The following is a 25,372-nucleotide window of genomic DNA, read 5'->3' as shown; positions in this document are numbered from 1 at the left end:
TTTAAATCTATGTGGAGTAAGGGCCAGGGGAATGATGTAACCAAAATATCTCCCTAACCCACTCAGGGTGTGCTTGTGCGTCTGTGTGTGGGGAAGGGGAAAGCAAGTAACGAGAATAACACAGGGCTTATACTCCAAGCTGTGTTAGTCATTAGAGCAGCCACTAGTCATCTGTGGCTATTTAAATTAAAATGAAATAAAATTTAAAATTTAGTTGCAGTAGTCACATTTCAAATGCTCAGTAGCTACTTGTGGCTGGTGGCTACCATATTGGACAGCACAGAACATTTCCATTACTGCAGGGCTTTCTAGAGTCTAGAGTCAGATTTTCTCAGTCTGAATCCCAGTTCTGCCACTTAGAGTAAAAGTTCGAGTGTATTATTTAACGTTTCCAAACCTCGATTTCCTCCTCTGTGAAATGGACATAAGCACCGTATCTGCCTCACTGGTTTGCTGTGAGAAGTATGAGTGTAAATGAGATAATGTGTGTCATGTGTTTCGCAAAAGGAGCTTACACTTATTAAGCACTAAATAAATGTTATTATCGTTGTCATTAAGCATCTCAGTATCCTGCTTAAGACTGTGCTGCTTCTTCTAATTGAAATGATGCGGTTTGTCCCCTGGCGGAGTAAGGAATTGCTTGTCAGGGGCACTAGGATGCCAAGAAGCCTAGGTCTTGGATGAGTTATAGAAGAAGGAGGTCAGGAACAGAGAGAGGGAGATGAGGAGAGGCTGGGGCTGAGGGAAGATGATCAGGGTCCTGGGAACAAGGAGAAGACACAGTGGTGTGAGCTGTGAGAAGTGCCAGGGGGCAGTCGAGATCACCCCACTTCATACATTTGTCAAGGGCTGGCAGACCAGCGTCTTACTTAGCAGAGCCGTTGCTCTATCCGTCTGAGCGTGTGTTTAAAGGCTCCTGCCTCCTCATGTTCCTTGTGCTAACTTCTCGCCTGCTTGTCCACAAGAGGGAGGCAAGGGAAAGGAGAGAAGGAAATCCTACAGGTCCAGCTGGCTCTTTGCTGGCAGCTCTGGTCAAAGGTTTGCTGTGGAGGAAGCTGAAAATTCTGATTAAAACACGACTGCCTTTCACAGAAGCTCGCAGGTCTCAGCTGTGTTTTCCTTGAACCCATTACCTCTGCAGAGAGGATCCCTCCCAAAGGCTGTGTGTTATTCAGAAAGTCATACTTCACGGCCTCTCAGGAGGGCTGAGACAATTTTCACACCTGGCTGGAGGCTGTGTCAGCCTCCTAGCAACGCCCCCCAAATGGGTTCAGCAGCAGAGGACACAGGTGTGAGTGGAGTGGAGAGAGGTGGCCGTCATCCAGGTAATTTGGCCCCATGGCATGCCACTCCACAATATAGATTTTGCTGCCAGGGCTCATAAAGCATTGTGTTAGGCATTGGGAGAAGGTATTAAAAAATAATTCTCTTTGCCCTTAGGGAATTTTCATGTAATTCAGGAGCTAGTGAGCCAAGGGACAAAGGGGCTGAGGGTGGCAGAGGGGAAAGAGCATTGCAGTAGGATCTGCAGATGTAGTTTATGCCCTGGTCTGCCATTAATTAGAAGTGTGACTTTGGGCCAAGCTATTGCAGTTTTCTGGGTCTCCTTACTCCCATCATGGATACATTTAAGCTGAGGGACTGGGTGATTTTAAAGTTCTCCATTTCTGGAACCCTGAGATTCTAATTTAGATGTGGGGATATGAACATCTAGGCCATGGAGGAAGATTCTTCTACTAGCAGTGTCAGATTTCTCAAATAAAGTATGGGATGCCCAGTTCATTTGGATTTCAGATAAACAATGAATACATTTTTTTAGTGCATTGTCGCATGCCATATTTGGGACATACCTGTACTATGAGATTATCTGCTGTTTATCTGAAATCCAAATTCACTGGGCATTCTATATCCTATTTGGCGACTTCTGCCTTCCACCAAACATATCTGCCCCTCTCACTACGTGGGGAGGGTGTTTCTGTCTCTCTCCATCCTTTTACTGGGACCTTCTGATTACTCTGATTGGTCAGAATCTGCAGAATTCCTTGGCTGCATTTGACTGGCAAGGATAACTGTGTTTAAGGCAAGGCCCTTGACTTCCTTTGGCTCACACTGCCTAGACACAAGCGCTGAGGTGTCTCTTCCTCTCCCTCTCTCTTGAAAGAGCCCCTGAGCAGGGCTGCTCATGGGGAAGAGGTAGATACTCTCCCTTTGTCCTGCTGCCCACCACAGAACACATCCATCCCAATGATTCAGTGGACTTGCAGTCCGTTCTGAGGGCCCATTTATCATAGATATGCCGGAGTGTTCTGGCTCCAAGGTATAGATTTGGGAGGGGAGCAAAAGCCCCGTTTATCTTAAAGTTTAATCTTTTTTTCTTCAGTTTAGCTTTCACCAGTGAACTCTGCCTTTGGGGGATTATTGGGTGCTTGCTGGCCTAGTAATAAACTGATCATTTCATTCCCACCGGGCCAGTGCATTTCTGTGTTTTCCTGTCTGACCTAGAAGGGAGGAGCTTTGAGACTCAGGTCCCAAGCCTCGTACATGTTTGTTTTCTCTACGGATCAGACTTATTGGCCTATCTAGATCCAGCCCCAAATGAAAAAAAAAGAAAAAGAAGAAAAAAGAGTGAACAGTATGTGATGTCATCAGGCTTGAACAGGTGAGAATGGTCAGACACAGGTCATCCTGGGACACTTCTCATTTACTTAGAGAAATGATCTGGGAACTTTTTGTTGTAAATGACTGCTTGCTCTATGAAAGACAATGGGGAGGGCTCTAGTCCGGTTATGCAGCCCTGACAATTCTAGTTATAGACCTTTACAATGAGATGATTTTCGGAAGATATCTCTTGATATCCAGTGGATGCCGTCATCCTAGTCATTGGGAATTTCCTAGTACAGGTTCTTTATTTCTTGCCTGGACCTTTGCCACACACAGCATTTTAAGTCCGTGCCTCCTATACTTGGCTTTCCTAAACCCAGTTCTGATTATGTCACCACGCTGCCTAAAAGCTTACCCTTTCCTGCAGAAGCAAGTCCACAGCGACTTAGCAGGCAGGTATGACACTCTTTGCATTTCAGTTTTTTTTCCTGCTATCACCCTCCCTGCCCCCAGGCTTCTAGGTGGTAGCTTAAATAAAGGTTTAGTTGTCTCTTAAATATTCTCCAACACATCTCCAAACCTTTGCACAGTTTGGCCCTTCCACTTCTAATGCCCTTCCTCTTCTCTCTCTGGTGAACATTTTATTTTGAGAATTAACTCAAAGGTCAGCTCTCCAAAGTCTTCTTGAATTTCCTTCTCCCCGGTTCAGTAACAGTTCCCTTCTTCTGTGCTCTCAGATTCTGCCCTATTGCATTGCAACCAGCGGGGCCAGGTATCTGTTTCTCCCTCTTGTCTAGGAGCTCCACGAGGGCAAACATCTTGTGTCTTTCACCTTTGTAGTCCCTCTTCAATGTCACATGCCTTTCCTATTTCCCCTATTACAGCACCCAGCACAGCAGGGGCATCCAATAAATGACTGTTGCATGCATGAGGACAATAGAATACGGCCCAGAGAGCTGATATTTGAGTTAATTGTGGGATGTGTTTGAATTGTCAGACGAAATAAATCTTTGGGGTAGAAATGACTGCATTGAAATGTTAGTATAGGAACATGGGGCAGCCCATAAAGGCCCAATAGATACTATAATTTAAATGAGGGATATTAAATCTTTATCTCGAGGCACAAATCAGAATAGAGCCACAGCACGAGACCCTTGTAACAGGAGAACATCAGCATTAGTATTAGCATTAGGTAATCCTTCCTTCTTTGGGGTAGAGAATGCCTGTTTTGGTATCAAACCACATCTCATCAACACGTGTGTTGTGACTTATAGAAAGGGTTATTTTCTTTGCCATGTAAGATTCAGTGGATCAGCAAAAAATCTCTGTTGGCAAGTACTTTGTGAGAGGCTGTCAAACTGGTCACAGGAGTAAAGGGTATTTTTTTGGCACTTTGCCTAAATGAAATCTGGAGGGATACCTCTTCTAATACTTTATTTCCTTCAGTACACATTTAAATTTAGCTCTCAAAGCCTAAAGGTCTTAATGGGAAAACCCACAAAGCTAGAAGCACTCTAGAGAAAAGCACTGGACTTGTAGAGTCAAGAGTCCGGTCCCAGCTCTGATACTAACCCAGTGGGTGATCCTGGGGGAGTCACACAACCTCTGAGGGCCTCAGCTTCTCCATCTTTATATCAAGAGGGTTCTCCTAGGGATCTCTGAAGATAGTTCTCTGCTTTATCATTTTGATCCTACATGCTGCTCTGTAGGGACAGATTGTGAACGTAATGAAGCTTAAGCGTCAGGGATCTTTGCTTGCACAGCTCTTTTCGGAAGCCCTGGGAAGGGCCCCATAAGATCTTTCACGTGGTCGTATATTTTTGTAAAGTTCCAAAAGTAAAATATTTTAACTGAAATTGGTTACGACAGCTGTCTCTTTTTACTCCCTCTCTCCCTTCATTATAATTCCCCAGGTGTGGGGTGGCCTTGAAACGGCTGTGGGCATTTTTGGGATTCAGATAAAGGGAAATTGTGTTGAGGATATTAATGATACATTTCTATGTAGTCTAGAGTTACTTTTGTGTAGAGTTACCTTGTTACTCGTCATTCTAATCTAGGTATGGCTTCCAAGAATATTTCATGCCATCCAGCACGCACAAGAGCAAGTCAAATACATTTCTAAATTGTGTCTATAACATTTTGAGCTACATAAGAATATAATCAAATTACTCTTCTACTACGTCTGTCACCTTACTGATGGATATAGGAGTTCTGCTACTAGAAGCCTTGTTTCTTCAGGACTTTTTAATGCGTTATATCAATGCATGCTCCCTCACCAGTGTGGCATGAAGGTGCAAGGCACACATGGTGCCATGGAATGAACTTATCCTACAACTCTTGGCACTGGAAGCATGTGGGGATTGGGAGAGAGACAAGTGTGAAATGTACAGAGCCAGAAGCTAGTCTGTTGAAAATTCTTCCAGTTGTCTGACACATAAAGTTATAAATGGAGGTTTCAGTTCTCAATGATGCCTAAACAAAATGGAAATGTTCTTCCATCAGGAATATACTTAATAATGTAGCATATACAATTATAAACACACTCTTTTCTCTATTTTTTTATTATATGTGCTTGAAATAGAATTTTCCAGAATGCCTGTGTTTGTAGGAGCAAAAACCTTTAAGTACTATAAGCAGTAAGTACTGCTAAGTACAGTACTATAAGCAGTAAGTCTGTGATTTTGTAGGTTTTATGCATCTCAAAATAAGTCTTAGCATATCTGACACATCTTGTCAAGATGAATTGTGCTGGTTTTAGATGAAACAGCATGCAGTATTGACACAATGCATTAAAAAGTCCTCAAGAAACAAGGGTTCTAGTGACAGAACGCCTATATTGCTCAGTAAGGTGATAGATGGAGAATAAGAGTAGTTCGATTATACTATTACACAGCTTAATATATTGTAGACACAATTTAGAAATGTATTTGACTTGCTCTTGGGCATGCCTTAATTTCGGATTAATTTTGTATCTATTTTCAGAATGGTTGATACACTAAAACTCAGAGGAAAGGAAGGATGTATCCTATTGGAAACTGATGAACTAAACTAAAAGAAAGGAGAGTAGCAGAGACTTCAAAATGTTGAAAACTCTCTTATCACAACAGAAGCTAAAAACTCTGACGGCCAGAGTCATAAAGACAAGAAACAGGATCACAACAGCAAGGAAAATATAGATAAAACAATAACAGAAGAGAGAGAAAATTTATGTAATTTGGGACATTCCAGGACAAAGAACAGAAGAACAGGAGGAGGAAAGTAATGGTCTGCATGAGGACATGGACTACAGAAAAGTTAATGAGTTGGTCATTGTGTCAAAGGGTATTTAAAATTAGCCACTGATGGGCTTCCCTCGTGGCGCAGTGGTTGGGAGTCCGCCTGCCGATGCAGGGGATACGGGTTTGTGCCCCGGTCCGGGAGGATCCCACATGCTGCAGAGCGGCTGGGCCCGTGAGCCATGGCCGCTGAGCCTGCGCATCCGGAGCCTGTGCTCCGCAACGGGAGAGGCCACAACAGTGAGAGGCCCACGTACCGCAAAAAATAAAAAAAATAAAATAAAATTAGCTACTGCTCAAGAAGCCTGAAATACCATGACTCTTTTAGGTCATAGGTGAAGGAAACTGGATAAGCTTAGCGCAAATTTGACAAAACTCTAAAAATGTTACATGACACTGTAATGAGTTGGAAGTTGGAAAAAACTTTTCTAAATTATCAATAATGAAAAAACAAATTTCTGCTAGACTGAATTGTCTTTCTCACCTCCTTACAGAAAGACTGCAGAAATTGTCTTTCTCACCTCCTTACAGAAAGACTGCAGAAAAAAGTGGCTTATCATGTAAAGAGATGACTACAGATTTAGAAAAATATTATACATGTATTTTAGGCAGCTCATTAGGAAACGTGTTTTGTCATTTTTCCCCCCTGGATTTTGTGATGTTTGTGGAATTTTTCAGTTTTAGAAATTAGTATTTTATTATGATTTCTCACTTCATTGTAAACAAATGTTCAATCTGTGCTCAGTTCTTGTCTGTGATTTTGAATTTCTTTCAGTAAAAAGGGCCCCCAAATTGTATCAGCTTTAGGCCCCACAGGAACTGGATCTATTGCTGCTCATCTGATAGCATCCTTTATAGAGCAGTGTTTCTCAAGCCTTAATGTGCATTTGAATCCCTTGGGGAATCTTGTTAAGATGCAGCTCCTGAGATTCTGTATTTCTAACAAACTCCCAGGTGGTGCCCACACTGCTGGTCCAGGGACGCACTTTGAGAATCAAAGATCTAGAACAATGGTTCCTGTCTGGCTGTGCATTGGAATCACTGGTGATGCTCTTAGAAAACACAGATGCCTGGGCCCTACCCTTGAAGATTCTTACTTAGGAGGTCTAGATTGGGGCCCTTTAGCTATATTTTTTTCTTGTTTAAAAATTCCTTAAGTAGGGAAAGAGACCCTTTGATACACTGTTGGTGGGAATTCAAACTGATGCAACCATTTTGGAGGTTGATTTAGCAATATCTTCCTGGAAACCCAAAAGAAGCCAGCTTGTAAGGCAGTCTGGGAAAGGGAATTTACAGATTCCTACCCCAGGGTGGGAAAAAAAAAGTGTGGGAGGATGGGGTTTGGCTGAGAGACAATAGATATATAATTGGTACAGGGTACATTCTCTGTGACCCAGAACTTCCACTTCTAGGAATTTATCCTAGTAATATTTATACGTATCAAGACATATGCTTAAGATTGTTTAATTCCACGTTATTTGTAGTTGGGGAAAACTAACAGTAACCTGCCCATCAATAAATTATTCAAATCATGAAACATCTTTACAATGAAATAAAAATAGCTAATCTTAGTTAAGCAATTACTATGTGCCAGACATTGCTCTAAGTTATTTATAAATATTAACTAAATTTGTCTTCACAATTATCATGTTTCCATTTACAGATGATGTAATTTATATGTATTGACATGGAAAGCTGTCCAGGGGTATAACAGGCAAAAAGCAGCTAGGAGAACATTACATATAGTATATCATGCATTACCATTATAATACAATAGCAAAAAATGATATATTAAAATCTGAGACACAGTCTCAGTAGATAACTACTGATCTAGAATAGGAATGAAAGGACATTCAGTTATATCCAAACACGGTGTTTTCATGCAATTTGATGAACTGGTAACACTTTCAGAAGAAGAGAAAGTAAAAATGATTAGGTTGATTTGTTGGTTTAGAGTATTCTGTCAATGGTCAGACGGATAGTCATTCTGAATGATCTCAACATTAGGGATGATGGGAAGAACTGACCCATAGATGTTCCTATATCTCATTTCTTTTAGGACACGCTCTTGGGAGAAACACTCCAGTGCAATTGTCTGGGCTTCTCAGTTGGTTGCTCTTTGCCTTATGCTGTTTCACCTTAATAAGCTCATTCCACTCTTACTTTTAGTCTATGGCAAGGTTTAAAACATTTTCCAACACTTTATTATGGGAATTTTTAAACATACAGAACAGATAAAAGAAATCTACAGGGAACACATGTATCTATCATCGGATTGTACAGTTAACATTTTACTATACTTGCTTTATTACAAATCTACTTATTTCTCTATGCACCCATTGATCCACTTCATTTTTGGGGACACATTTCAGAGTAATTTGCTGACATCAGTCAGTACATTTTTCCCTAAATGCTTCAGTATACATATCAACAACTATAGTTTAATATTTATTTATAGTTCATTTTCTTTCCTGTGAGGTAAAATTTACACACAGGAAATGCACAAATCTTAGGTGAACCATTTGATGAGTTTTAACTAATGTGTGCATCTGCATAACTCAAACTTCTGTCCAGAGAGAACTTTACTGTACCTGCGAGTTCCCTCATGCCTTCGCCCTGGGGTACTTCCCTGCCTCCGCACCACTCCCCCACCAGACAATCACTGCTCTGATTTTTTTCCATCATAGATATCCATCCTAGAACTTCATGTACATAGAATAATACAATATGTCTTTTGTGTAACAATTCTTTCACTCAGCATAACGTTTTTGCGTTTTTGCGATTCATCCATGTTATTGCATGTCCCCATTGTTTGTTAAGCATTTCCTTATTTTCTGGCATAAGATGATGTTTCAGGTTCAACTTGTACTTTCCCTGTTCTAGGCCTGGAATCAGCCATTTTCCCAAGGACCTCTGGTTTCCTTTAATAAAGGGTATATTCAGAGACCAAGATTTGGGCACTCAATGTTTTAATTGCTACTGGGGTGTCATTGCTTTTAGGCTCATTCACTCCGTGGACAGACATAGGAAATACACACACACACACACACACACACACACACACATACGTACACACACACATATATATGAGATATATGTGTGTGTTAATATATGTATATATACATACACACATATACATCTGTAACTATTTCTGTATCTATCTGTGTGTATGTATATATTTACACACACCAACACACATAATAATAAAAGCTAAGTTCATACTGATACTGTGGTTTCAATCCAAACCCTCATGGTTTTCTAGACTTCCTCTTTCAATGTTTGTAAATACCTTCTCCGGCAATGAGAATTTTGGCTCCTATTATCCTAGTATATTTACTTACTGGCTCAATCTCCCAACCACGCCCGCTGTCTCTTCCGCCCACCACCTCCACATCCTGCCTCTTTGCCCTGTGTCTCACCCCCTCCTGCCCTGCATCCATGCCTCTGCATGGCTTCCTCAACCCCCTCACCATCCTGTGATTTCAGTTGCTGTGCTGAGTTCTCCATGCTGGGAAGGGAAGTAGAGGGAGCAGGCAACACATTTTGAAGGGATAAAACCCAAGTGAACAAAACCATTTACTCCATTTGCAGTAGTTCTATTTCTTAATTCCTGTTCCTAAATTTTTTTTTTTTTTTTTTGGCTGTGTTGGGTCTTTGTTGCTGTGCACAGGCTTTCTCTAGTTGTGGTGAGCTGGGGCTACTCTTTGTTGCAGTGTGAGGTCTTCTCATTGCGGTGGCTTCTCTTGTTGTGGAGCACGGGCTCTATCATGTATCTATCAATGGTCAGACAGATAGTCTGCTCTAGGAACGTGGGCTTCAGTAGCAACACGCAGGCTCAGTAGTTGCGGCTTGTGGGCCCTGGAGTGCGCGAGCTTCGGTAGTTGCGGCACCCGGGCTTAGTTGCTCTGTGGCATGTGGGATCTTCCCGGACCAGGGAATGAACCTGTGTCCCCTGCATTGGCAGGTGGATTCTTCACCACTGCGTCACCAGGGAAGTCCTGTTCCTAAATTTTTACAGAGAAAAGCACCGAGTCTTTAAAAAAAGAGAAAGGGAACGATGGAGTGGAGCAAGTTACAATTTTATTTAAAGTCCCAAGCAGAAGACTTTTTTTTAAGGATTTATTTAATTAATTAATTATAACATCTTTATTGGAGTATAATTGCTTTACAATGTTGTGTTAGTTTCCACTGTATAACAAAGTGAATCAACTATATGTATACATATATCCCCATATCTCCTCCCTCTTGCATCTCCCACCCTCCCTATCCCACCCCTCTAGGTGGTCACAGAGCACAGAGCTGATCTCCCTGTGCTATGCGGCCCAAGCAGAAGACTTTTAACAGGCTATTAGAATGATAACCTGTGCTTGCTGTGAAATCAGCTCAAAGCCTTCCTGATGTTGCCCAGCACGGGCTAACGCTGCTCTGTAACAAGTGAACACACTGATGGCCTTCAAAGGCGTCAATCAGTCATAAGGAGTATTAGCAGAAGCTTCCATTGCCGAAGTGTTGGCTGTCCTTGGGCAGGCACAGCAGGCGAGGGTCCCAGCCATTTGCACCAGTCCTCCAGCCTTGGCATTCACGAGGTCTCAGCTGTGACAAGCCTGTAGGCATCAAGGTCAGGCCTTCACCCACTGACTTGAGCTTCCTTGGGGTTTCTCATCAGAGCCTTTGCCTATCACCTTAGGGGAGAAACCCTGCCACAGTTCCTTTCACATTTCCTAAGTCCAAGAAATAATCTGGCTTTGGGAAAACAATCTGATAACTCTTTCTGGAAGTTGTGGGAGGTAGCGACCCCTTGAGTGCACCAGGCAGCGTGTAGGGTTGGCTCTTTCGTTTCGAGTAGCTTAATTTGCTTATCAGATTGCATAAAGCTGGGTGCTCTCAGGGTCTGCTTCTATCTCTGGCCACACACTCCCTTCTGACCAGGGAACCCACTTGATCATCTCTGAAATATGCCACATTTGTAGGCTTAAGGCAGCCCTGACCTAAAATAAGGATGGCAGATTTGTTTCAAGACATGTACTAGCTCTGATTAATTGTTCGCATAGGCCTGAGAGAGCTGTATAGTAAAGGACTTTGTGGCCTCATCAGGGCCCAATAGGAAAGAGTACTGTAATTGATTAGTTATGTCTGCCGTGAGCATGGCAGGGAGGACTGGGGTAAATGGGCACCGTATTTGTCATCCCTATCCTAGGATTTAACCTCATGTTCCACCACAAGATAGGTAAGAAAGTTTTGCCTGAGGTAGACAGTAATTATCTTAACTTCAAAACTGCCTGATTGGCAGTATCTCGTGTCTGTTGTCCTTATTTATTTTATTAATATTTTGGCCAAGTGTGTTCTCTGACGAATAACAAGAAAGAAAGAGAAAAATGAATATTCATTGAACATCTACTAATTGTCAGTTCCTTCTTTTAGGAGCTTTATTAAATATCTCTCATGATATATTCAAAACAATCTTATAAAATCAGAATATTATTCCCCTTCTTAAAATAATAAAGAAATTAAGCCTCAGAGAAGAAAATATTTGCCTAAACCATAATAGAACATCTCAAATCCAAGGGTGATACTCATTCTGATATGCTTGGACAGTGGTTCTCACTCTTAGGAAGATATTAGAATCTCCTGGAAAGATTTTAAAAACATTTGAAAATTTTGATGACCGCATCTTGTCAATTACATCAGAACCTCTGGGGTAGGGGAGACTCAGGCATAGGAATGGGTTAAAATTTTTCCAGTTGATTCTAATCTGCAGTCACTGGGCCAAGGAGTAGGGAGCAGGATAATTTATATTTATAGAATGCCCATTCTGAGCCTAGCTCGCTGCCCTGCCATATTCTATCTAATTTAATTCTCATGTAATTTCTCAAAGAAAAAACTATTAGCCTCTTTTTACCTATGAGGAAAATGGAGGCTCGTAAAACAAAGAAATTCCTGAAGATCTTGCAGTAGAACTGGGATTTGAATGCAAGTCTGTTTGCTTCCAAAGTACTTGCTCTTTCCATGGCACCATGCTTTTTTTGGTTAAGTTTCTGAACCAAGGCTCCACCCTTAACCTTAGTTTTGAGCAAATCTGGATTCTGCCTAGTTTCCGTATCTGACCCCAACTTGTCATTCCCTTCCTTGACTTGGTTCCAGCTTCAGCTGGAAGCACCATTCTGAGCATTTGGTTTCATGGTCGAGAAATGCAAGAGGCACTCCCTAAAGTTACCACGTTCTATCCTGTGGGCTTTGGGCAGCTCAGAGCAAGGCTGTTTCCAGAGCCAGGGATCCTGCACAGTGACCTCGACTGCAGGATCTCTGATGTCCAGGCCAGATAAGTGTAGAGTCCCTTCTTTGGACACCAGGCAGTTCAAAGAGATACAGAAGAGTTGTGGCCTGAGGTCCTAATCCTGTTAATTGAGGGCATCTGTGTGCCTGCTTGGCTGTTTTAATGTCACATTGACTTCAGCTCCTTAGGTCAGAATCATGAGTCTCCATGAGATAGCTGAGTAAACAGGAGAACCTCAGAGCTGGATTGGACCTCCAGCTTGATTTAGTTCCACACCTCCCTAAGGCCAAAAAGCCCTGTCAGCACCATTGTCTGAAACAAATGAGACTGTTTAAATATTTCCTGGGGAAGGAATGGCACAATCTCTCCCATTAATTGATACATTGTTAGGCAGCTCAGAAACACTTTTAAAATTAAGCTTGTATATTGCTCTCTATAATTTTCAAGTTCTTCAGCTGATTGATTTTCCTCAATCTTATCAAAGACTAATTTCTATAAAGTTGATCCATCATCCAAGTAGTTGGTACAAATTAGGTTGGACTAAGCAAGGTCAGTTCCAGGCCAAATTATGAATAAGGTTCTCCAGCGGAGTTTACTTTCATTGTCCTTAATCATGTGTTTTCCTTTAGGGACAGCCCCTTCTCACCCTCTCCAGTCTAACTTTTCTTCCCCCATCAGAATTCCCGCTGTCAGAAAAAATTTGGAAACTTAGCCACCAGGGGTAAGTGAATGATAAAACATGATTGTCTCCTCCTAAGAGCATTTATACTTTTTTTTTTTTTTAAGGATGAAGTCTTGAAAGGTTTGGCATAAAGGAATAAAATGAATCTAAGTCATCAGGCAGTTTAAGGGAGGGTGGGGTAAGGGAACATAGCTTCCCAGCAATTCTGATATTGAAACAGCACGTAAAACATTGATCAGCTTCAGCTAGTTTTGCCTTCTTAAACAGAGCGTTGATTAATCAAATTGAAACAGCACCAGCTTAAACTGGTTTTGCCTCTGTAACTAGGTTGATTAATCAAACCTTGAGTTACTTTACAGAGGCAGCACTGCGCATGTGCAAGACGCGAACCCACCTCTCCAGGATGACCCCAGAACCTAGGATCTTCAGTCCACAGAACTCAAAGAATAAAAGTGTTGCCACCGGAGCCCTTTACGAAGCAAGAAGTCCTTCAATAAGGAAAATCTGGCCTCCTGCACCGTAAGTAGCTTATATGGACTAATTCAAGACTAGCCAATCAGCTTCCAAGTTTGAAATTCCCCTAACTCCTTAAATTTTGCCCTGAAGCCTGGATAGAGAGACAGATTTGAGAACTTTGTCTCCAGTTTCCTTGCCGGTCAATCTCACAATAAAGCTCTTCCTTTTCTCAAAAGCTAATGCCGTAATATTGGCTTCTGTGCGCCTGGGGCAGCCAGCCCTTGCTCGGTAGCAATCTTGCGTCATGTAGGACACCTGACTCGCCAACGTGAGCCTGGTCCTACGTCTCCATGCTGGGCTGCTGCCTGGTCAGATGACGATCTCCGCTCTGTGAACACCGGTGGTCTCATGGGAAGATGGAATAGAAGAGCATAGGGAGATCAGGGACCAGTGTTACTTGAGGTCTAAGTAAAATAGAAAGTGGCTGGTTGGCTCAAAGTAAAGCCCAGTAGGATTCGAATAGCCACCCTGAGTTTGATGATCTGTTTTCATTCCCTTCTCAAAGATGGCAACGCCCACAGTGCAGTCTCCACTCCACCCTTCCCGCTGCCAAAACAGGAGTCAGCGATCATTTGGAGAGGAGTTTTCCTCAGGAAAAACAGCCGTGTCTTTTGATGCAGAGCATACACATTCCTTGAAAGGCTTTCTGTCGAAACAGACAAGATCCCAGCCTGCCTTCCTTTCAGAGAGATGAAAATATCACAGCCTGCGGTGGTTGAGAGCGCCGTGAAAACTAAATTCCTTCGCCTTGAGGTGTAGGGATGGGTGTGTGTGTTTTATTTATTATTTACTGAGAAGCCTGCCCAAACACTGCATTTTAGGAACTGGTAAGAAATACCGATGAAAATATGAGCACCCGGGGCATGAAAGAGCCTTTGAAACTAGGACAGACTTTCATTAGAGCCCTACCTGGAGTCTGTGGGCAAGGCAGTTTGTATGCACTACCCTGTCATCCTCGCAAATCAGTTTTTAAACTTGGTTTAGGCTCCGGGAAGCAGTGAAATTGGGAATTTCAAATGAGCCTCTCATTTCAGATGTGTCCATAATAGAAACCACTGGGCAGTGGGGCATAATTAACAGTCTCTCCTTCACTGAGACCGCAGAATGGCATTCATTTCACCAACTGGGCTTGACAAGAATTGGCTAGAATGTCTGAGTAGCTTTCCAGCTGCTGCTCCTGTAGCTCTGGCTTCCAGCAGTATTTGCATTCCAAATAAAACGAGGCCTGAAATAGATGTGCAATACATGTTCAAAGCTATTTTTAATCAATGATCACTTGGTTCGCTGTGAAAGATTATCAGCAGGTCACAATCCATTTCGGATTTTGCTGTGTCCTGCAGAACTGCTCTAAACACACAGCGACTTCAACTTCCTTGTGCTTCGTCAGCTCTGTGGATGAAGGGGAGGAGGGGCTTGAGTGGACGGGGGCCGCACAGACATGTTTACAGTTACAAGGACCAGAGCTGGAGGGCCATTTACTTGAACTGTTTAAGTTTGTCCTGGTCCCACAGAGAAACTTTGTGGGGCAGTCATAAGCCCGGAGGATTCTGTCCTCAGAACCTCCATCCTGAAACTCGCCATGTTACTGTCCAGGAAGGCAATCAATTTCAATTCAAGGGAGAACTCAGAAAGAAATGTTTCTCATTTCTAAGCCCCTTCTAGCTGTGGGGATGCTGTGATTCCTGCATATTTCTTTATAGATAGTATCTTCCTGGAAGCTTGAGCTTTCAATAGGGACTGCTGCCAATATTATCCACTAGTTATTGTTGTTGTTTTAAATAATAGCACCTTACATTTATTTAGCACGATTACTGTTTGCAAGCAAGTCTATAATCTCATTTGCAAAAAGAATTTACATAGTATGAATATTCAAATAGTTATAATTGCATATTAATTTTGTTTAACAGAATATGCTCATATTACTTTTCCCACCCCTGTTTCTCTCTTTTCTTTTACTATAATGTGTTTTCCTTTTTGATCCAGCTCTTCTGACTTTTTTTTTTTTTGACTTTTTTTTTACACATCCATTGGCAACTATATTTCAATTGATCCCCAGGACTATTAGTCTTAATCTTACAACTTAAAAATAAACCCTCTGTCTTTTACCCATAATATTCATTTTGCCGTCATTTTCCATCCTCCCCAAATGCTAGTTTATAATTTCCAAAAACATTTTGCTGTGATTTACTTAAGAGTTTAGATGTGGCTTCGTCTTTTTTCAAATTATAATAGTTGATACCAACTCATGCACATATAAACTCTGCACAAGGTTTCTAACCTCTCTGTGCCTCAGTTTCCTCATTAGTTAATTTGAGTTCATTAGCTATTGTGAGGGGTAACTGAGTTATAACACTGTAAAGTGCTGAGTGCATCTGGCACGTGGTCAGCATTCACTGAACGTTTGCTGTTACTATGTTGTTTGTCTTCCTCCACGAGAATGTGTGCTCTGTGAGGGCCAGCTCTGTGCTGAACGGCTTCCCTTTGGCCCTCCAGGTCCATGCTCTGCCTTCTCCACCCTGTGGGTTGACCCAGCAGACAGGTGTTGTATGGACCACATCAACAGTCCTTACCTGTGGCTCCAGGTTGGGTTTTGCTCCTTGTGGAGCGCTGGCAGGAGACTGGAGGGAGCCGGGAGAGTGAGTTTGGGGAATTTGTTCCTCTAGATCCCTCCCTGGGGGAGTCACATCAGGATGGCTGTGTCCTTGACTGAAAGTCACAGGTCCTGTCGGATGGCCTCTCCACAAGCTTTCTATCCAGGCGCCACTGACTACTTCCTCCCTTTGCCTGCTCAAGCCCAGTGCTGGCCACTGTGACCATCCTTTGTTATTCCCCTACACTCTGCCGACACCTTAAATTACCCCTGTTTAAAGTCCCCTCAAATTCTCCAATGTGAACGTGGCTTTCTTTGCCTTCCATGACTTTGATATTTTTGAAGAGTCTGATCAGATATTTTGTAGAATGTTGCTCAGTTTGGGTTTGCCTGGTGTTTTTTCACGGTGAGCTTGCAATTTTGCGTTTTTGGGAAGGATACTTTAGGGGTCATGTACCCTTCTCAGTGCATCGTATTGGTGGATACATGATTCAATATGTTTTATTACTAGTGATGTTAACCTTGATCACTTGGTTAAGGTGATGTCTGCTTTACTTTATTATACCGTTACTATTTTCCTATTGTAATTAATAAGTAATTTTTGGACTATATATATATATTTTTTCTTTTCTTTTCTTTTTTTTTTTGCGGTACGCGGGCCTCTCACTGTTGTGACTCCTCGCGTTGCGGAGCACAGGCTCCAGACGCGCAGGCTTAGCAGCCATGGCTCACGGGCCTAGCCGCTCCGCAGCATGTGGGATCTTCCCGGACCGGGGCACGAACCCGTGTCCCCTGCCTCGGCAGGTGGACTCTCAACCACTGCACCACCAGGGAAGCCCAAGGACAATATTTTGAGACTATGCAAATATCCTGTTTCTCTTCATGCTTTCACTCATTAGTTTGAGCATTCATCAGTAGATCTTGCCTGCAACAGCTAACACGGTAGTGTTCTAATGCCAATTTTCTATTTCCCTCATTCCTTCCATATTTCTTTTTTTTAAAGTATTTTATTTATTTATTTATTTATTTATTTATTTATAGCTGTGTTGGGTCTTCATTGCTGTGCACGGGCTTTCTCTAGCTGCTGCGAGCAGGGGCTACTCTTTGTTGCAGTGTGCGGGCTTCTCATTGTCGTGGCTTCTCTTGTTGCGGAGCATGGGCTCTAGGTGCGCCGGCTTCACTAGGTGTGGCTCGTGGGCTCTAGAGTGCAGGCTCAGTAGTTGTGGCGCATGGGCTTAGTTGTTCCGCGGCATGTGGGATCTTACCAGACCAGGGCTCGAACCCCTATCCCCTGCATTGGCAGGCGGATTCTTAACCGCTGCACCACCAGGGAAGTCCCCCATATTTCTTAATTGGAATTCATTCTTCCATAAGGAAGAGCTGTATCTTATTTATTTATTTCAGTATGGACTTGTGGATATTTATTTTATTATTAGGATTATATACAACCCCATGCTATCATTATTTATGAAGTTGATCCAGCTTTGGCTACTGGGAGCTCTTTTAGACTGGATCCTATGTCCTTTTCACATACACACATTTTTGAGTACTTCCTTATTTCTGGCACCAAAAGATGCTTCTGCTATTTGTATTTTTCTTTTTTTAAATGAGTACACTTTATTTTTTAGAGCAGTTTCAGGTTTACAAAGAAAGTGAGCAAAAAGTACAGGGAGTTCCCATATACCCCCCTCGGTTTTCCCTACTATTAATATCTTGCATTGATATGGTGTATTTATTACAATTGATGAACCAATATTGATATATTACTATTAACTTAAGTCCATAGTTTAAATTAGGGTTCACTCTTTGTGCTGTCTAGTTCTGTGGGTTTTGACAAATGCATAATGTCATGTGTCCACAATGACAGTAGCATACAGAAGAGTTTCACTAGCCTAAAAATTCCCTGTGTTCCATCTATTCTTCCCTCCTTCCCCCCAACCCAAACTGCTGGAAACCACTGACCTTCTCACTGTCTCTGTAGATTTGCCTTTTCCAGAATGTCACATAGTTGGAATCATACAGTATGATGTGTCTTCTTTCACTTAGCAATAGGCATGTAAGGTTCTTCTATGTCTTTTCATGGCTTCATAGCTCATTTCTTATTATTACTGTATAATATTTCATTGTATGGATGTACCACCATTGATCCACTCACTGACTGAAGGACATCTTGGGTGCTTCCAAGTTTTGGCAATTATGAATAAAGCTTCTGTAAACATTTATGTGCAGGTTTTTGGAGGACATACGTTTTCAACTCATTGGCGTAAATACCTAGGAGTGTGATTGTTGCCTCATATGGTGAGACTATGTTTAACTTTGTAGGCAGCCGCCAAGCTGTCTCCCGAAGTGGCTGTTACCATTCTGCATTCTCATCAGCAGTGAATTCTTGTTGTCTTAACATCCTTCAGCATTTGGTGTTGTCAGTATTTTGGATTGTATCCATGCTAGTAGTTATGTACCAACTGTGTTGTTTAACTGGTCAAATCCAATAAAAGGTGCTGTCTGAAATGTTTGATGAAGGATGTGTCGTGAGAATCAGATTTCTTGGAATTGGGAAAGGAGCCAAAGCAGAAGCTAAGTTGAAAACAAAAAAAGAGGGACCAAGTCTCAGCCCAGTATGGCAAAATCTACCTGAAAGCAAAAATAAAACTGAATTCCCAAGTCTAGAGTCAAACTGAGGAAAGGAAGTACATTGGTATTTTTTAGTATGTGGATATCTCCTGTCTTAGTGTCTTAATTTGGGTTAGCTGGAATTTCTTCTTCAAGTACATTTGTCAGAAAAGATAAATGGGTAATGTATTTTCTGACCCCATGCATCTTGGGAATGTTGGGAATGCCTTCAGGCATAGAAGACAAGTAAGCTGGAGTAGGTGGAACGTCTGTTGTGCTTTTCTGCTCAGCTTTTCTTGTTTGTCTTTTGTTGTCGTTGTTTTTGTTTTGTTTTGTTTTCAACTGAGGAAGGTTTACTCCCTCAACCCATGTATTTTTGGTATAATTATCACTTCAGAGTCGGTATGTACCTAGACCTGGTTAACTGTGATAACCTGTCCTTAATGACTTCTACAAGGGGTGGGAATATAATCCAAATAGGGCCAGTCAGGGCCTTTGAATTAAATTACATGCATGGCTTGTGAGCTGTATGGATGTAGAGCTGGGCTGCGAGGGGCCATCTTCTCTGCCATGTGAATAGAGTTCATCTGTGGCAAGAGAGAATGAGGCCAACGTAAGCAAAATGAAACAAACAAAATGAAACACGCAGATCTTAGAGATGGAGAGAGAGAACGCGAGTGCTGGAGGGAAGAGAATGAGAAAATGAGAGTGGGGCTAGCTGAATTGTTTGAGATCTTTGATCAGCTGCACTGGAAGTCTTACTCTTGGACCTTCTAGTCAGACAAGCCAATAAATTTCCTTTGCTTTTCTTAAGATAGTTTGAGTTGGTTTTCTGTCCTTTACAACTAAAAAATAGTAAGTATAGAATTGCTATTAGGAAAAGGCCATTGCTAGGAATAAACTCTACAGTAAAGATTTGGTTGAGTCTAAGTGTATCACAGGATGGAGAGGACCCCCATACCAAGGGCAAGAAAATCGTCCATCGTTGTTATGCTGTTCCAAAACATATGGTTAAAGGGTGACCTCTTCTTTCTTTGGACTCAGACATGTGCCTGCTGAGACTGGAGCTTTAGAGGAATTGTCAGAATTTCAGGATGTTGCCTGCTTCTTGCACGTCTTTCAAGAAAAGAAAAAGCTTCAGTATAAATTGGTCCCTGTGAAAGCAGGAAGGAAATAGTATATAACTTCGTTAAGAGGTGCCTTTCCTCCATTTGGATGTGGGCAGTAATCTAAGACTGCTGGGGGGTCAGATAATCATGCACCTCATGGAACTACAAAAGCCAAAATCCCTGACCCAAGCTGAAGTTAGTGTTGGCAGAGGTTGGGAGGTGAGAGATGGAGTAGGGGTTGTGATTGGGAGGAATCTGAGAAATCCGGAAGCCTGATCCTTTAAGCCCCTCCCCAAACTATCCTGCTGAGCACTGGCTGGTGGGGAAGGTAACAATTCATTCCCTAGTAAACAGCCAACCCACCGGTTCAGCCTGGGCACAGCACTGATCCGTTCTGCCTCAATACCTCAGCCTGAGTCATTTAGGACTCTCGTAGCTGAAGGCTAAGAACTGCTGCTAAGAAACAGGTATGCAGAAGAGTCTGGTCTATAATCAAGGACAAGACAAGATTTCTGATTTTCACCTATGGAAGTAGACCACATCAGTAGATGACTAGGGGTTTAAAAGTGTTGAACTTCCAGAGAAATATCAACTGGAAAGCACTTGCGATTGTTGGATTGCTAAGGCAATCCCCAGGTCCTTGTAATAACACCAAATGCAAGAGAGATGTTAAGGGGCAGGACCTCCAGAAGGATTTTTTCCTACATTCATTTTAGGCACAGCCTTGAAGAATAATGAATGTGGGCGATCTGTGCACAGGGAGAAGCCTGGGGTTGTCAGATTGGTTTCGCTGTCAAGATGTAAATTCTTGCTGTGTTATTCTGTAGGGTCTGGTACATGCTGTGGCATACATCATGGCACCCTTTCTGAATGGAGTTTTTGTTTTTTAGTTTTTTTGGCCGCACCACGAGGCATGTGGTATCTTAGTTCCCAGACCAGGGATTGAACTGCGCCCCCTGCAGTGGAAGCACGGAGTCTTAACCACTGGACCACCAGGAAAGTCCCCTGAATGGAGTTTTATTGGAAGCTATGCTATTTTTCCTCCTCTACTGTGTAAGGGAGCTATAGGGGATCATTACATTGATCATAAACTGCAGGTTATTTTTTTATTATAACTATTATTATTGTACCTTTATAGTGAAAAATTTCAAACAACCACTATAAATATCAATAGAATAATGAACCCTGATGTATCCAACCTCAACAATGGTCAGCTTATAGTCAATCTGGTTTTATGCATATCTCCACTCACTAGATTATTTTGAAGCAAACCCTACGCATCGTATCATTACATCTGTTCATAAGTCGTAAATATTATTTTAAAAAACCCGTAATACAATAACACCCAAAAAATTAACAATGATTCATTATTATTATTAAATATCCAGGTAGTGTTCAGACTTCCAGTTGTTTCTTGAATGTAATTTTAAAAATATATATTGCAGGGGCTTCCCTGGTGGCACAGTGGTTGAGAATCTGCCTGCTAATGCAGGGGACACGGGTTCGAGCCCTGGTCTGGGAGCATCCCACATGCCGTGGAGCAACTGGGCCCGTGAGCCACAACTACTGAGCCTGCACGTCTGGAGCCTGTGCTCCGCAACGGGAGAGGCCGCGATAGTGAGAGGCCCGCGCACCGTGATGAAGAGTGGCCCCCGCTTGCCACAACTAGAGAAAGCCCTCGCACAGAAACGAAGACCCAACACAGCCAAAAATAAATAAATAAATAAAAATTAAAAAAAAATATATATATATATATTGCAGGTTATTGAATCAAGAGAAACCATATCTGGATATCAGAGATGTGTACATCACCCAGAGATCCTGGGCATGGAGGTGGAGTAGTAACTGGATGTGATTCTGTGTTGTCTCTCTTTGGAGTAAGTGTGACTTTAGTTATACATTAGTTGGACATACATTTGTTGGACAAATATCAGGTGGAGGGACTTTTGAAATTGTTTGAGTTTGTGTTAAGTAGGCATGGGGGAAATGTAGTTCATATTTGCTCTTATTGTCTGCCCCCTCTTTCTTTCTATGAAGGAACTGTCTCCCTCTCATCTCATTAGGTTCTTGTGAGACTGTTAATCTAAGTGTATGTGCTGTCTGCAGGACCAGTGTGTGACTCAGGCCTGACCAATAATGGGCCAACTTCGCATCCATGGTGATTAGACATGGTCTGAATACAAGCAACCAAAGTATTCTCATGAGATTGAAAATCTCATGGATGCAGGGAGTCTGTCATCCGTTTGAATCATGAGCTAAAACAACGTGGGTATGGAATTTTTTCCTTGGCCACACTCCCTGGGATAGGGAAAGAGTGTACATAACAGTGCGAGAGAATGAGGCCAATATAGAGAGAAAAGCAGAGACAGGATGAAGCAAGAGTTGGCGGGGTTGATGGCAGGGAGGAAGAGAGAGAGGGGCAATGACAATATTTGAGCCCTTGGGTTTAGCTGTACCTAAAGTTACCTTGGAAGTTTTGTGAAACAATATATTCATTTATTTCCCCTTAAGCTAGTTAGAACTGGGTTTCCTCTCGGTTGCAACTAAAAGAGTCATAAAAACTGGGTATAAAAATCTTGAATTACAACTTTTGCCCCTCAAAATTCTATATACTCTGCTTAATTTCCTGCTAACATTTAATAATACAAAAGAGTGGAATTCCTGGTGGTCCAGTGGTTAGGATTCTGAGCTTCCAGTGCCAGGGTCTGGGGTTCCATCCCTGACTGGGGAACTAAGATCCCGCAAGCCATGTGGCACGGCCAAAATAATAATAATAATAATAGGAAGGAGAAGTTTGTGATCAGCCTGACTTCCCTCCCTTTATTATGCAATTCATTATTCCTGTCTGGATGCTTGAAGAGTTTTTTCTTTATATATATTTTCCCTCTGAAACATTATGGGCTCCTTACACCTGCATAATTGAGGCTTTTTCCAATTTGTGATTTTTTTTCAACTGTGTCTTTGATTATAATTTCTATTCCACTTGCTTTGGTTTCTTTCGCCTATAATTCATAGGTTGGATGTTTATAAGTTGGGGATGGTGGGAAATAACAACATTCTGACAGCCTCCAAAAGCAGCAGCTAGTCAGTAAAGGTCAGCTATCCAGTTTCTGGGTTGGGACAGGTCTTGCATTCTTATTCCAGGGAGCCAGAACGTTTGGGAGAATTGAACGGACTTTGTACCTTTTTTTCAGATGGGTAGTCTTTCTGTTAAGGCAGCATAACACAAGGATTTACCAACTGCACTCTTCAGCACAGTTCCATCAGTATGGTGGTTAATGAAAATGTTAGTTTTTAAGTCCCCCCCTCCCTTCTGATTCATGGTTATTTTAAGGGAAATTTTAGAGAGACTGTCAGATGCCATTTAAAGTTGAAAGTCTTTTCTGTTGACTTAAGAGCCAGTTTCTATCATGTACTTTGTATTTTCAGCATTTACTTAATTAATTAATTCAATTCTCAAACCAGCATTATTGAGCAACTTTTATACGGCAGACCCTGTGGTTGGCTAGGCTATAAAATTGAATAAGATGCTATTCTAATTCTTAAGGACCTAGCAATCTAGTGGGTAGATAGATGTACAAAACAACCAACTACAAAGGACTGGTAAGCCTATGATATACACAGTGCTCTGGGAGCAAATTGGGAGGTGACAGACATTTGTATCCAGCTTTGTAGAATCAGTAGGAGCTTACCAAATAAATGGAGAAGAAGCATTGCTGTATTATTCTGCTATCATTGACCTGTGTCATTTGAATGGGATGTGATGGGGGCTCTGCCTGTATATGGATATTTCTTTTCAAAATTTCCCTCCACTGCCTTTAAATTTCACAAGCGTTTTCTTACAACTGACCGATCTGCATGCCACACACAGTATATGGGATGAGACGGGCAGCTTTGCCTCTCTCCTTGTCAGTTTAATTTCGCTTTTTCTCTACCCACTGGGTATGGAGATGCTGGGTTCTTACACATTTTAATTGCTTATCTATTGCAAAATATATTTATGTAATTTTGAAGGAAAGCAGTGATTTATATTAGCAGAGAATGGGAGAGTTTAAAGGGGTAATCTAGTCTAACCTCCTCATTTCCAGTTCCATTTTCTAGTTGTTAAGGTCATACAGCTAAGTAGGACCAGAGCAGGAATTACGATCACGATGATGAAGATTGCACAGCACTGGCAATTTTCACAAACATTGTTGCATTTAATGTTCACAAAGATCCTCTGAGCCTTGTATTATTATTATACCCCATTTACCAGGGAGGAAATTAAACTTAGCAATACCAAGGTATTTGTTTTAAAATGTTGTATTAAATCTCTGGACTTTCAGTCTAGTACTTTCTTTGTTACTCAGTGAAACCTCATTGGTTTTTGTTTGTTTAATTGAATTCTAATTTAAAATACTTTTCAAACTAGGATCTAGGATTATCTTTTTTTCTCTTTGTGTTTTTTTTTTTTTTAGGATTATCTTTTAAAAAAATAATAAAATGCATAAATGGTATCTAGCCCAATATCTGATTTCCTATATTTCTTATAGTCTATATCACAGGTAATATTTCCCATACTCCTTGATATTATACCGCTTTGTATTATTGTCTAGTTTGTATTTATATGATTCGTGTTATCTGAGCAAAAAGCCTTTTCCCTGTTCAAAATCTAGTAATTTTCTATTACACCCCCTCTTTGTGACTTCTTTTAAGTTCACCAACTGTCAGCTCTTTCCCGCCTCTCCATGGCAGATTGCCAGATTGTATAAATCATGCCTTTGGCTATTCTTGTCAACAACTGAAGCAGAATTTTTGCAAAAATCTTGTAAACAGTGTGTTGCAATGTTAGTGGCCTCTGCTACTAATGCCTCCCTTTTCTTTCTTTTAATATGAGGCTCAGTCCCCTTGTTTTATGAAGTAGACCATTTCATCTTTCCTCCACATGCAGCTAGCTAGGCTTTTCTCATGGATTTAGTAGAAGCTGATCTTGAAATTTTCACAAAGGTGCTTCTTCTCTTGCTCCTTTAGTTTCCATTTGGATCCCTAATGGGAGTGATGTTGAACACCCATCATCTCAAAGAGTCCTATTTTCGAATCCTGACCCTGCCACTTTCTGGTTGAGTCATCTGGGGCAAACTTTTCCAACCTCGTCTGTAAAACGGGATCACATTGCACATACCTAATGGCAGAATTGAGAAGATGGAATTACCATTGTGTTTTTCAGCCACACCACATGGCATGTGGGATCTTAGTTCCCTGACCAGGGATCGAACCCACGCCCCCTGCATTGGAAGCACAGAGTCTTAACCACTGGACTGCCAGGGAAGTCCCAAGAAGATGGAATTAGATGAGAATAGTGCCAGATACATAATGTTTACAAAAAAGAATGTTGATTGCCACTTTTATTATTCTTGTAAATAATTCTTTCTTTGGTTGAAGTTTCTCTTTGTTGTCAAGCTAACCATTCAGTAATATATCACAAACTCACCACTGCCTTCTCTCTTTTGAAACATTGTAAGTCAGTTGTTTTGTTTTTGCCTAAACTCTATTTCTTGAGCATCTTGACCCAACTCTCTTTTTAATTATTTTGCTTCATTCTTTTCCTATGAATTTTAGGGCCTACTACTCTCTGGCATCTTTAGATTGGAGCAAATGGTCCCTTTGAGTCATTCCTCTGACATTTTTAGCCACTTTATATCTCTCAGTAGTTTGCTAACTCCACATATAATCTGA

The 25,372-nt window shown here is 41.6% G+C and overlaps 1 protein-coding gene across 1 annotated transcript in view; it reads left to right on the top strand.

Moving 5' to 3' along the window:
* The window catches only part of TMEM178A (transmembrane protein 178A), a 248,029-nt gene that overhangs the window by 129,558 nt on the left and 93,099 nt on the right, over nucleotides 1–25,372 (top strand). The window contains exon 7 of the mRNA XM_067703195.1: nucleotides 13,192–13,351. The gene's annotated coding sequence lies outside the window, so the exon portion shown is untranslated. The remainder of the gene's footprint in view (nucleotides 1–13,191; nucleotides 13,352–25,372) is intronic.

This window comes from Pseudorca crassidens, chromosome 14 (assembly GCF_039906515.1).
Source record: "Pseudorca crassidens isolate mPseCra1 chromosome 14, mPseCra1.hap1, whole genome shotgun sequence".
Classification (NCBI taxonomy): domain Eukaryota; kingdom Metazoa; phylum Chordata; class Mammalia; order Artiodactyla; family Delphinidae; genus Pseudorca; species Pseudorca crassidens.
The sequence above is the reverse complement of the archived record's forward strand: the minus strand, read 5'-3'. Positions and strand labels throughout refer to the sequence as shown.